The 14,417-nt window shown below is 53.3% G+C and overlaps 1 protein-coding gene and 1 long non-coding RNA gene across 2 annotated transcripts in view; both read right to left on the bottom strand.

Annotated features, from left to right (window-relative positions):
* IGFBP2 (insulin like growth factor binding protein 2) overlaps positions 1 to 14,417 on the bottom strand; it is a 29,912-nt gene that overhangs the window by 10,624 nt on the left and 4,871 nt on the right. The window lies entirely within an intron of this gene.
* Positions 4,643 to 10,423, bottom strand: LOC136378330 (uncharacterized). Its single transcript, XR_010746604.1, has 3 exons — positions 10,312 to 10,423; positions 5,802 to 5,858; positions 4,643 to 5,616 (listed from the first exon to the last, which is right to left on the bottom strand). It is a non-coding gene; the product is annotated as an uncharacterized lncRNA (long non-coding RNA).

The following is a 14,417-nucleotide window of genomic DNA, read 5'->3' as shown; positions in this document are numbered from 1 at the left end:
CGTGCCGGGTAGATCCCGGTCGGGCGCATGCGGGAGTCTGTCTGACTGTCTCTCCCTGTTTCCAGCTTCAGAAAAATGGAAAAAAAAAAATAAAATAAAAACATAGAGACCCAGGAAACAGGTCAGCACTGAAGCAGGGAGTTTTCTAATTACATACAGAAGGGAAAGCTTTTCCAGAGAGAGTGGGGGAGACGGCAGAGGCAGAGTCGTGAGCCCCAGTCTCATCTGGGGAGGGCTGGAAGAGCCGGGAGAAGTCCCACGCTCTGCAGGTGTATGGCCACCCCTGCCCACCGTAAGCACCCAGAGGAGAGCAGGAGATGAGAGAGGCCGGTGGAATGAGAGGAAGTGGACAAACTGCCCCACTTTACAGACATCAAACATGGAAGAACTATACCACCCGGGCCTACGGGAGCACACACCACCTCTCTGCCATCATCAGAGGTGCTTCACAACTGGCACGGGCTGCCCACAGTGTCCTCTGAGCCAGCCTCGCTAAATCTAGCCGAGGAGGGCAGCTGGAGCTGACGCTCCAGGAAGAAGAGATTTGTCTACTTCTATGCACTTACACCTTGGTTTTATAACTTCCTATCAGGATCCCCCCACCCCCACCCCCGGTCGTAATCTTTTTGATTGTAGTGCTGACAACCTTACTCAGTGGAAACCCTTGTGCTCAGCAGATCCTTCCACTCGGGAAAGCTCGTGTTCTCCCAGTGCGACACTGACCTCACTACTCCGCTGGCAGCTGGAGACTCCTGATCTATGGGGGACCTGAAGGCATTCTTAGGAGAGCAAGCCCTGAGGATCTGAAAACAAACCCCTAACCCCTTCTCGCTCTGAGTGGGAGGCACCGTTTTTACTCAAGCCTGATGAGGAAAGGGGACCTTTTCCCAGAACCATCGCGCCTCTTCACAGTAGGTTAATGCGTCTCCTTTCTTCCTTTCTCTTCTGAAAAAAGAAATACTCTAGTCATTTTCCAACCTTCTCCTTAGTCTGTCTCATGGTTATTTGGAAATCAAAGAGCTGGAGGCACCAGGGAGGAGCTGATCCAACCACAAAACTACCATCCCCTCCAGTGCGTTGACCTCTTTTACCAGGTGAATAGCCCTTCACCAGTGGAGTCCAGCTGACAGCCCAGGAGGATGCTGGCTGCCTCCTCCCCGGTGCCATCCTTCTTGGTGGATTTCTCCCCCAAAGCATTTAACCTTAACATATGTTGGGCAAAATAATAAATACTATTATCTTCCTCCCTCCTGCACATTCTCCATTAATGTTCGTGGAAATGGACAATTCATTAACAAACCCAATGGGGCAAAAACTCAGGGAGTCAAAAGCCCTGAATTTCAGTCCTGGCTTTGCCAGTTATGACCCATTTATGACTGTAATTTGGGCCAAACTCTAACTTCTCTGAGCTTTTATTTCTCAAGTCTGAAAAATGGCAATAATAATCTTTAAATAAAGTGAAAGCTGCTACTTAACTAGGATACACTATGATTATCACTCAAATTCCCAATGTGAGAAAAACAAGCACTAGAAGAAACATACTACCGTATTTCTTGAATGGGTAAAGGAGTTATATTTGCTAGCAAGAGGGAAGGGTGAGTGATACCTGCTCTGTAAAATGGCTAAGTGCATCTGGGGGGAGGGGGGGGTTCTAGAGAGTTCTGCAATACTGCCTCTATGCTTATTACTCCTAAACCTTGATTTTGTTGATTATATAAATTCTATATGTTGCTAAACATCCAAGCTCTCCGCCATTTGATGGAAGTCCTTGGGCAAGTATGGATTTGCCTAAATTAACTCTGTTCACAGACTTTAGGGGGTGGGGGAGGGAGGCGGGCAGTGGCTCATTACTGCCGGGCATGTGCAGGTAAGGCAGGCTCAGCGGTAAACTCCCCACACTCGGGGAACCAGCTTTTGTTGGAGGCTACTTGAAGCCAGTCCCTCCGGATGGCTAATTGTGGTCACTTAACTCTCTAGCACGTGGCCGCCATGTTCAGTAACACAGCCCACCAGGAGGCTGGGTGGGTCACTCAGGCCATGCGGGGAGGTGTGCAGGGAGGCAGAGGTTAGAAATAAGGTGGGAAAGGGGGCCTATTTGTTATTTTTCAGCTAAAGTTTAACCTGAGGTCCTCAGTGTCTCTGGGTAAATGACATTGTGTCTTCCTCCACATTTTTCTCAAACGGTCAGCGGCAGCCGGTCACAGGGCATAACCAGTGCACGTATGGAGGTCTGCTGTGGTGTCAGCTGGCACCCAGGGTGTGCAAGCATGGAGGTCTGCCATGCCATGCTGCAGGCTGGCACCCAGGATGTGCAAGCATGGAGGTCTGCCGTGCCGTGCTGCAGGCTGGCACCCAGGACGTGCAAGCATGGAGGTCTGCCGTGCCGTGCTGCAGGCTGGCACCCAGGACGTGCAAGCATGGAGGTCTGCCGTGCCATGCTGCAGGCTGGCACCCAGGACGTGAAAGCAGGGAGGTCTGCCGTGCCGTGCTGCAGGCTGGTACCCAGGACGTGCAAGCATGGAGGTCTGCCATGCTGCAGGCTGGCACCCAGGACATGCAAGCATGGAGGTCTGCCATGCTGCAGGCTGGCACCCAGGACATGCAAGCATGGAGGTCTGCCATGCTGCAGGCTGGCACCCAGGATGTACAAGCATGGAGGTCTGCCATGCCATGCTGCAGGCTGGCACCCAGGATGTGCAAGCATGGAGGTCTGCCATGCTGCAGGCTGGCACCCAGGATGTGCAAGCATGGAGGTCTGCCTTGGTGTAGGCTGGCACCCAGGACGTGCAAGCATGGAGGTCTGCCGTGCCATGCTGCAGGCTGGCACCTAGGATATACAAGCATGGAGGTCTGCCATGCTGCAGGCTGGCACCCAGGATGTGCAAGCATGGAGGTCTGCCATGCTGCAGGCTGGCACCCAGGACGTACAAGCATGGAGGTCTGCCATGCCATGCTGCAGGCTGGCACCCAGGACGTGCAAGCATGGAGGTCTGCCGTGCCGTGCTGCAGGCTGGCACCCAGGACGTGCAAGCATGGAGGTCTGCCGTGCCGTGCTGCAGGCTGGCACCCAGGACGTGCAAGCATGGAGGTCTGCCGTGCCATGCTGCAGGCTGGCACCCAGGACGTGCAAGCATGGAGGTCTGCCGTGCCGTGCTGCAGGCTGGCACCCAGGACGTGAAAGCAGGGAGGTCTGCCGTGCCGTGCTGCAGGCTGGTACCCAGGACGTGCAAGCATGGAGGTCTGCCTTGGTGCAGGCTGGCACCCAGGACGTGCAAGCATGGAGGTCTGCCATGCTGCAGGCTGGCACCCAGGACATGCAAGCATGGAGGTCTGCCATGCTGCAGGCTGGCACCCAGGATGTACAAGCATGGAGGTCTGCCATGCCATGCTACAGGCTGGCACCCAGGATGTGCAAGCATGGAGGTCTGCCATGCTGCAGGCTGGCACCCAGGACGTGCAAGCATGGAGGTCTGCCTTGGTGTAGGCTGGCACCCAGGACGTGCAAGCATGGAGGTCTGCCATGCTGCAGGCTGGCACCCAGGACGTGCAAGCATGGAGGTCTGCCGTGCTGCAGGCTGGCACCCAGGATGTGCAAGCATGGAGGTCTGCCATGCTGCAGGCTGGCACCCAGGATGTACAAGCATGGAGGTCTGCCGTGCCATGCTGCAGGCTGGCACCCAGGACGTGCAAGCAGGAAGGTCTGCCATGCTGCAGGCTGGCACCCAGGACGTACAAGCATGGAGGTCTGCCATGCTGCAGCTGGCACCCAGGATGTGCAAGCATGGAGGTCTGCCGTGCCATGCTGCAGGCTGGCACCCAGGACGTACAAGCATGGAGGTCTGCCATGCTGCAGGCTGGCACCCAGGACGTGCAAGCATGGAGGTCTGCCTTGGTATAGGCTGGCACCCGGGATGTGCAAGCATGGAGGTCTGCCGTGCCATGCTGCAGGCTGGCACCCAGGACGTGCAAGCATGGAGGTCTGCCGTGCTGCAGGCTGGCACCCACCACCCATCCCAGCTTAGCTGACTATCTGTCCGCCTGGTTGTTCCAGCCACCCACTCTGACAGCCAGCTTCATTCCAAACTCCTTTTCCCTGCTTGCCCACTCTGAGCCCCTGTCCCCTACAAGGGATCCGGGTAAGCAAGCCTAACATCTCTCAGATGCTACCATGCCCTGGAAGAAATGCCTTGGGAACAGACCAGCAGCTCCTCAGCCTGGTTTTCAAACAAAAGGAGATGATTCCTCCCCTCTGAATGCCCCTTGTGGAAGGTAATGGCTACGGGCAGCCTCTTCAGATGTTCTAGATCCACAAGTCGTCCAGGTGATACCACAGAGGGCAGCAACTGGCTTTTCTCCTCTGGGGGGGTCACTGCCCTGCACCACAACTATGACAGGCCTGTCACCCAGCTACATAGTAAAGAGCTCGGTAAACTGAGTGGAATGGCCAGTAGACAGACGCCCCCCTCACACAGGCAAAAAACCACACTGGGCAGAGAGCCGACCACCCTGAACCCTTTCTTGGTTTCCTTTGGAACACCAGCTCTTGAACCCAAAGCCTTGGCCAACCGGTTCGAGTGTGGTAGAAAGAACAGCACTGGCCGGCAGGGCCGAGGCTCTGACCCTGCCGGTGAGGCACCGGCTTCAGTATGCTCATCTGAAATCCAGGGAATTCCACTAGGTGACTGGCTCCCAAACACTGCTGCTCCTCAGAAATCAACTGAAGAGCTACCTAAAAATCGCCTCCTGGACTCTAACCCCAGAATTTCAAAGACAGCAGCCTGGACAAAGGTCAAAGAATCTGTATTTTTAACAACCCCCTTCAAACCCTGCCATTTCCAGGACCTCATTTCTTTGTGAGTCTCTCTGAGCCTGCCTCAGTTTCCTGAAGAACTTGTTGGTGATGGGAGAGAGATGTCTCTTCTTTTCAAGACATGTGGCTTCACATACACACTTTGTGAAGACACAGCCACGTAAGCTCCTTCCAGACAGCCCGTGGGTTCACAAACAGGCACACACGTGTGCTTCGATGCACACGGAGGAGCCGTTCTTGGCCGGGCTGAACCACGGAGGTTTCTAGAGTGTGGCCTCACGTCGCCATCTCCCGAGCTAGCAGAGACAGAACGGCCTCCCTGCTCACGCGCTTTCAAAGGGCTGCTTTATAAACAGCACCAGGGTCATTCCTGGAATCACAGGGACCCGGGGAGGCTCCGGGCTAAGGCAGACAGTTTGAGAAAACAAAAACAAGCTCAGATTCAGCCAAGGTCCTCTGGGACTCAGCGAGCCAGGCTGTCCTTGAAGAGCCAGGGAAATTGATACCAAGATGGCAAACAGTACTATCAGCTTACTCCTTTCCACGGTTCGCAAACATTTCCCTCTGGTTCAACTAACGCCGTCCAAGAACCTGGCAAGGTGACCAAGTGACTGCTGCAGGCCCAAGTGACTATAGGGTGTGTCCTTGTACAAACACAGACTCGGGGCTCAGGGAGCAGGGAGAATGCGTCTGACCCGGCAATTCGACTTCTCTGAGACATGTGCGCAGGACACGTGTCCAACAAGGTTCATTCCATTCCGGCATCCTCTGTACGTGTGAGCAACTGTGAGCAACTGGACCCAAGTCTTTCAGTAGGTGGATGGATAAAAATAAAAAAAATCAGTACTATAATACAGTAGGATAATAGACAGCAGTTAAAACGAGTAATTCTGACCTATGATCACTCATATGACCTACTCAAAACTGAGTGGGTCTCACAAACCCAAGGTTGACAGGGAGGAAAAGTTGCAGCATGAAACCTTTTACGTACATTTGCAGTTTACTTTCAGAGAACAAGTCTAGTAGTGATGATCATCCATTAGTAAATCTGTTTAGGTAAGAAAGAGAAACATTAAATGATGCATGCTGGTGGTCACCTCCGGGGAGAGGGGACAGGAAACAGGAGGCTGCTAGTGGGGGACAGCCATCAGGGGAAGTTTAAAAAAAGACTGGAAGCAAATATGACAACAAGATATCCAACACTCCCAGTTCTGGGTGGTAAGCTGGTGTTATTCCATTACTCTTTGTACTTTCTTGCATTTTTTTATACGTTTCTTTTCAAAAAGTCACCTCTCTCACTCCATTCACTCCTCCCCCTCCTCGTCAAGGTACAGTAATACACCGGGGGTGCTGTTAGAACCCCACTAGCTGGACGAGGACCAAACAATCACAGTGACATGGCCCAGTGGACTGCTCCTCTCAGAGGCCAGTGCCGTGTCACTAGGGTCACCTGGCTGTCCATCGGAGGCTAACAGGGGCTCCTCGTCGGGTCTGTGTGGCATGAAGAACTGGGAAATGAGTCAGAGGAAAGGCCACAGACAATGGAAGAGAGTCACGGGGCCAAGGAGGGGAAGATGAAGGAATCAAGGCGCCCAGGCCCGAGAATGGAGAACAGAAGCACGAGCTCCTCCCACGCAGCACGGACGGGGCGCCCACAGGCGCAGAACGGCCGAGCGGCCCAAGGGCCGGTTGCGCCCAACCGAAGGGAGGCATCCGTTCTGCTTCCTGGCGGATGAGAAAGAAAACAGCCCTAAACTGAAACAGGAGGGGTCACGTTAGAAGCCCCCCGCGATTTTCGCGGGAAAGAACTAAAACAAATGACAAATTACACAGACTTCCTTCCGTGCCATTTAGGAGGACCGTCCTAAGCAAGAAGGGAGCTGGGAGACGGGCAATATGAACTCCGCGAGTCCAAAGGCCGCCTGACCGAGTTGAGGAGGGGCCTTCCTGCGCGTGGGCCGTGCCCTTCCTCCCTCCCTCCTCCAAAGGATGGGAGCTTCCTGAAGACACAAACTTGGGCTTAACTTCCTGAGATCTTTTTTTAAGAAGTAGACACGATGAAACAAGTACAGGAAGAGAGACGCTCTGTGTGCTCAATTTACTTCTCTGAAAGGAGACTCTGCTTTCTTCTTCCAACACTGAAGAAGCAGATACCTGTTCCACGCGCTTCTCTTACTTCCGTGACTTTATTCACCAGAAAGGATTCTCACGATTTCCCATCAGCATCTTCCCAGGTGCCTCACTTGCAAGGCGGAAAGAGCTATCTGTTTATTGGCATCAGCTTTATATGAGTCTCCACTGACCTGGTTTCTTCTTAAGACAGTATTCAACTTTTTAAAATGCTTTTCTGGCTCCCCTCTGGGATCCAAAGCCTGGGTTACAGGTGGTAACGACAGCTGCATCCTGATGTGGTCAGTCTCAGAGTTTGCACACAGTACGTCCGCAAGCTCGATCAACGTTTCAGCATTAGGAAGGATAGTCATAACCAGAGAGCATCTCGCCACTCTCCGGCCTAGAGCACGTCACGATAGCACTTCTTGGTCTCCTTTTCCTGGGCTCTCCCGAACCATCTAGGCCCCAGAGCAGCAGAAGTGGTTAGGAGGGGTGGTGAGCAAATAAAAGCATGAGACGGAGGAGGAAGGACACCACCCTCTCCCAGGACCCGCTCACACACTCAGTTTCGATGATGTGTCCGGGTAGACCAGCTCTCATAGAGGAACGGAGACAGGGTCCCACACCCCTCTCTGCTACCACCCTCCCCTTCCCAACCGCCTCTTTCCCATCCCAAGAACACTGTTCTCAACTACTCCAGCCCGCACAAATTGAACCCACAGGATGCAAAAAGCAACGAAAAGACCTGCAGATGTCCAGGATTGCCAGCCACACTCTCAAACCAGCACGAGAAGTGTCCTGAATATAAATAAGTATCTTTAAATAGGTCATCAGGCTTTTCTTTCTCTTCAACGACAAGTTCACTAATTTTGTCTGATACAGTGCTGCACCCCATCCGTGGTCTCCTTTGGTTATGCTCTCCTGGTTTAGAGGCAGCAAACCAACCCAGCGACAAGCAGCAGAGCCAAGTGAGAATCCTCACCTCTGGAGCATACCTGGGCCATGGTCAGCGGTCAGCCATTGGTGGAACCATAACGAATGACAATGGCACCAAAGACCATGACTGCCCCCTGGAAAACTCGCTGTCCACTGACTTCATTCTGGGCTTTCCAAGCAAAGGGCAGCTGTCTGGGTAAGCCACACCTCCTAATAGGATTCTTAAGTTATCTCTTCTTTATAAACTTGGCCAATCAGAAAACATCCAAAAACAGGCATTTGCCCTTCTCCTTCTGTTCTGTGTGCTGAGACCTGCATGACCACACCTGATTATCTGGGTTTCTTACACCTAGTTTCTGGGTTAAGTGGTTTGTGTACATAACTTCATTTTATCATCAATCTCATGAGGTTGATGATTTCTCATCCCCTCTCACCGCCAACAAGAGAGCCATAGGGTTTGAGGCCCATTGTACCAAGTCACGTAGGCAATGGCAGAGCCAAAAACCAAACCCAGGTTGTTCAGTGTCATAGCTCTTAACCAACCAGAATGGCATCTGGTCACTTGGCACCACCCTACAGAAAGACTCTCAACTGGACCTTTCAACCCAGAACTTCATTTCTTCTGTTCCCCATCACCTAGGCCTCTCCCCCTCTCCACAGGACCCCCCCCCCCCCCCCGCATCTTCCCCATAGAGGAAGCCATCAGTCAAATGCCAACTGGCCCCACCCATCCTCAAGAGCCTTTCTGATTCAGTGAACACAGGCCCCTCCTACCCAGCTTTATCCTGCCTGACACACCCCCGGCCACTGTTGCCACAGAAACTACCCAGCTTATCAGGCAGTGGCTGGGGCAGGGCACCAGGGAATTGTCACTTGCATTTTATCTGGGCCTCAGGCATTTAGAAAGCAAGGTCACCATCCAGAGGCAACTTGGCATCTCCATTTCAGAAGTCAAGACAATAGACCTACAAGAAATTTCCTGGGGAGCTGCATAAAGGAACATTTTTGAGAAGTCAGGCCTTAATTACTAGCTCCCAGGGGAGAAGAGAGGAGCTTATCCAAGCAGCAGTATACAATCCCTGCTTCTCTGCATGCGTGTCTGGTGGAAGGGAGCCCTGGAACGCGGAGCCGGAGACAGGGCTCCGTGCTGGTCGGTCCGTTACAGTCTGTGCTTGCCTTGGCACTTGAACCTGAACGCAGTCCGAATTTCTTTATCGGTCAAGTGGGGAGAACCCTGAGGATAAGACAGAGAAAGAGAGGGGGAAAGAACCTCCAGGCGCTTTGGGAGAAGTGGGCAATGTCTAGGAAAAAATAAAGCTTGTATTTATCATTGCTTCACCGTGTACTCTTTGAGAGCCCTTTGCTCACTGCTGGCCCACAGTCCAACCTGGATCCCTCCGGCTGGAAGGCCCCCAGTCTCTTCCCCTCCTTTCAGGAGGGAACAGGCTGAGCCAGCTCCTCTCGCCGGGCCCCCCTCCCCCACCTCCCCAAATTACCAAGGCCTTCCTGGGCTGGGTGCCCTCCCCTCCCCAGCTTCCTGGCTCCCAGAGCTCAGTTCCTTGAATGAACACAGGCTGACACACCTACACTCGTCTGCTAATTAGAAACCTCCCCAGGCTCTGCTCGGGCCAACATAACCAAGGCCTGTGGGGCAGAATGCCCGGCAGCTGGAGGCCGGCCAGCCCCTGGCCCCTTCTCCTCCACCTTCATTCCGGCTGCCTCCCCTCCCAACAGCCAGGAAGAGATGTGGGGCCGGCAGCCAGAAGGGGCCAGAGGGCTGCCAAACGTCCCCCTCCCCCCTACAAAAAAAAAAAAAGGGAAGGGAACCAATTCCTGACTACAGTCCACTCTGTTTCTTTCCGGGAGAAGAGCTTTCTAAGCAAGGTTCCCCTCTGTATCCTGACTGACACCCAGGGCCTGGGCCAGCCACATCTCCTCATCTTTGTTAAGGAACAGGAGTGGGTCAAGGGTTAGAAGCCAAGTAGGAGGGAGGCAGAGGGGGATGGCTCATTTTTCAATTAAAAAAAAAAACTATAGTCCACACATTCTTCTCATCATGGAGGTGAGGCGAGGATGGGGGCACTCACTCTGGAACCTGCAGCCAGGAACTTCCTCTGGACTCACTACCCACCTGTAAAGTGGGCTCTCCTGCCACACACACACACACACACACACACACACACACCACACACACACACACACCACACACACACACACACCACACACACACACACACACCACACACACACACACCACACACACACACACACCACACACACACACACACACACCACACACACACACACCACACACACACACACACACACACACACACCAGGAAGGCCCAGGGTCTCAGGGGACCAGCCACCCCAGACAGCACAAGCATCCATCTTCTCTGCCTCCTGAGGCCTCGCCTCCATCAGCGGCCTGACAACAGGCATCATGGTGCCCACATCAGCTGTCACTCCAAGGGCTTCCGGGACCAAAGAAGCAACCAGACAGGAAGAAAAACTGCAGGGTCCCAAAACTACTCTGCGATCAGCGTCCTCGCTGAGACCCTGCAGTCCACCGCGAAAGGCAATGCGGCCTGGCCCATCCCACCCCACCCCGGGAGTGAGGTCAACTCTGGAGCCTCCTCCTAAGGAAACATCAGCTTTCTGGATGGAACATCCAGTTCCTCCGCCAGGATCATGTTCGACTTTCTGGCACCGCCGGCTCAGGCAGGATGGATCTGAAAGCCCCTTTTCCTGAAGCAGGAAGCAGGCACCCAAGGGGTCTTCATTGGTTCTGACCACTCAAAAAATTGTCCCCCTCACACACGCCCTACATCCCAAGTGTGTTCAGACCAGCTGGGTTTAAGCACAACCCTACTGTTCCGAAACTTGGGCCCTGTGGGTACAGGTTTCCTATGGAGGGGGGACCTTCCCACCCGAGAGGTGGCCTCAGCGAGCCTCCGGTCCCCTGAACACGGGCAGCTGGAGGGCTGGCTCCTAGAGGTGGGCTAGCCAGAAAGCAGGACTCAGCCCTGGGCCACCTGTTTCTGAGCAGTAAGGCCAGCACAGGTGTCCAATATCCCAACCCTGGGGTCAGCTCTATCCACCCCGTCCCTCCCCCTATCTAGGCACTGAGTGCAGCTCCCACACCGAGAATAGTCCGTCCCAGGCATTAGCACATGGGCCCCAAAGAGTATTGCCCAACTCTCTATAAAATGTGCAAGCTGTTGATTGTCAGCTGGGTTTACACTGCTTTTAAAGCATAGTGTCCTTACCCTCTCTGTGAAGGACTTCACTATCGCCTATGGAAGTAGGTCAGAGGTATGGGTAGGTCACCATTCTATAGGTGAAGAGAGAGAAAAAATCAAATGACTCTCCTAAAAAGAAAACATTCTAACTTTATTATCTCTCCCTACACACACACACACACAAGCACACATGTACACACGTATGCAGGCATGACTTTATATCAATGCCTGATGTACAGATAAGGAAACTGAGGCTTCGAGAAAATACACCTCTAATGAGGCCCTTATACACACTGTTGACATCTTACAGGTGAGTGGCCTGCTGACACAGCCTATTTTATATTATTTTATTTTATTGACCGTTGACTGGAGGGGGAGGGGGGGGGGAGAGAGAAACACTGATTTGTTGTTCTCCTTATTTACGCCTTCACTGGTGGATCCTTGTCTGTGCCCAGACTGGGGATGGCACCTGCGACCTTGGCGTATCAGGGCAACACTCTAACCAACTGAGCTACCCAGCCAGGCTAGATCTTCATTTTATTTATTTTTTAATTTTTTAGAAGATTTTTATTTATTGGTTTTAGAGAGGAGAAAGAGAGAGAAGAGGGGGAAGAACAGGAAGCAGCAACTGGTAGTAGTTGCTTCTCGTATGTGCCTTGACCGGGCAAGCCTGGGGTTTTCAAACCAGCGACCTCAGCGTTCCAGGTCGACGTCCCATCCACTGTGCCACCACAGGTCCAGCTGGCGTTCATTTCAAAGCCCGGCTAGCTAAGCGTCAGAAAGGAGACGCAGCTTGCCGATATTAAAAGCAGCAACGTGTGAGGAGCTACTTACTCCGTGTTGGGTACTTCCCACCACCACCTTCGCCCTCACACGCACCCCTTTTAAGAAATACAATATAGGCAATGATGTAACGGCTAGGTATGGAGCCGGGTGGGTACTGGAAATATCGAACACGTCGTAAAGTATACGACTGTCTAACCTCTGTGCTGTATGAATGTAAACTTTAATTGAAAAAAAAAAAAGGATGGAATAAGAAAAGTGATACAAATATACCTAAGTATAAATATTTCAAATAAAAATTTTAAAAATGGACACACAAGGCACACAACCATCCCCGTGGCACCAACAGAAAAGGCCCTCGCCCAGCAGCACTCGGGTTCTGAGCAGGTCTGCACTGGGACCCGGGTTGATTGACAGCAGAGCAGTCTGCTTCCACCATCATCTTCCCCGCCCCCTCCTGCCCTCCACTCCAGAAGGCCACCCTGGGACCCTCTGTCTCTCCTGACTGCTGCACACTGGCCACTTCCATCTCTGAAGTCCCCAAGCTCCGAGACTCAGGCCCCTGGAAGGAGGTGAGGAAACGCAAATAACTGAACCTGAACCCGGCAGTGATGAACCAAGACCTTTGGCAGGTGTCCAGAAACAAGCCCTCCAGCTGACGGGGTCAAAGGCTTTTCTGGCCAAGGGTCCCACTCCTTCCTCAGCCAGGGAAAGACATGCAGCCAGGTTAATGGGCCATTCTATTACCTGCCTGCTAAGGTGCCCCTTGACAAAGCCCAAGGCCACACCTACGAAATGGAGGCAAAAAGCCTCCCTCGCAGGGAGGTCATTGACAGAAGACAAAGCAGGCAAAGAAGCTGGTTCACCACGGGATAAGGACAGACGGGAGCATGACCCATCTCCTGGCAGTTGCCTGCCACCTCCGCAAAATGTTGGCCAGAGACAGCAAGGAGAAGCAGAGGGGCCCAGAACATCTGCCAACCAGCTCCCCTGATGAACTGAGAGTGTAACCTCACTCCTCCATGCCCTGCTTTCCGCAGAAGCAGCCCTTGTACTGACCCTCCTGGGGGAGATGGCTACCCCTCCTCTGCCCGCAGAGCCTGGCCGGGCACTGCCAACCAACCACCCACCTCACTTAAGGATTAGATTGGTTTCAAACATTCCAGTCCCCACCCACCTACGTGGTCTCCCTCTAACTGGATCCCTGAGGCCTGTACCTTTTTATACCATCTTTTCTCATGTCCAGCAAGGTGTCCTAGACCGGTCAAAGTGGGAGAGGTATGTGGGGAAGGGTTTAGAGGGCACTGAGAAGACAGGAAGGAGAAAGTAGGGGAAGGAAGGGGCAGCTGGAAACACAGAGAGGAGAGATTGAAACAAAATGTAGTCCCTGGGCCCTGGATGGTTTGCTCAGTGGTAGAGCGTCAGACCAGTGTGTGGATGTCCCAGGTTCGATTCCCAGTCAGGGCACACAGGAGAGGCGCCCATCTGCTTCTCCACCCCTCCCACACCCGTTTCTCTTTCTCTCCCTCTCTCTCTTCCCCTCCTGCATCTATGGCTTGACTGGAGCAAGCTGGCACAGGCCACTAAGAATGACTCCATGGCCTTCGCCTCAGGCACTAAACAAGAGCTCAGTTGCTGAGCAATGGAGCAAGCGCCAGATCAGCAGAGCATCGCCCCCTAGTGGGCTTGCCAGGTGGATCTCGGTCTGGATGCATACAGGAGTCTGGCTCTCTGCCTCCTCTCCTCTCACTGAATAAAAAGAAACAAACAAATAAATAAATGTAGTCCCTAGGTATGAAGTCCCTTTAAAAATAACAACAATCACTTTTTTGTACAGTGTTGTAGAAGGTGAAGAAAGCCAATAACAAAACCACATGTGGCCCTGGCCGGGCAGCTTGGTTGGTTAGAGCATCGTCCTGAAGAGCAGAGGTTGCTGGGTTGATCCCCAGTCAGGGCACATACAGGAACAAATCAAAGTTCCTGTCGCTCACTTCCCCTCTCTCTCTAAAATCAATAAAATAAACATGGAAAGAAAGAGGGAAGGAAGGAAGGGAAGGAAGGGAAGGAAGAGAAGGAAGGAAGGAAGGAAGGAAGGAAGGAAGGAAGGAAGGAAGGAAGGAGGGAGGGAGGGAGGGAGGGAGGGAGGGAGGGAGGGAGGGAGGGAGGGAGGGAGGGAGGGAGAGGAGAGAGAGTCCTTTGTTATGAAAATACTCTATTTCCTGCTCCTTCCTTTTAGCAGTCCCTGGCCTCTCCTGCCACTAACACCTGCACCCCTAAATCAAGAATAAAGCTCCTGCCCTGGCCGGTTGGCTCAGTGGTAGAGCGTCGGCCTGGCGTGTAGGAGTCCCGGGTTCAATTCCCGGCCAGGGCACACAGGAGAAGCACCCATCTGCTTCTCCACCCCCCCCCCTCCTCTCTGTCTTTCTCTTCCCCTCCCGCAGACGAGGCTCCATTGGAGCAAAAAGATGACCCGGGCGCTGGGGATGGCTCCTTGGCCTCTGCCTCAGGCGCTAGAGTGGCTCTGGTCGCGACAGA

Source organism: Saccopteryx leptura, chromosome 7 (assembly GCF_036850995.1).
Source record: "Saccopteryx leptura isolate mSacLep1 chromosome 7, mSacLep1_pri_phased_curated, whole genome shotgun sequence".
In the NCBI taxonomy this organism is placed as follows: Eukaryota; Metazoa; Chordata; class Mammalia; order Chiroptera; family Emballonuridae; genus Saccopteryx; species Saccopteryx leptura.
This window is presented reverse-complemented; position numbering and strand designations above follow the sequence as displayed.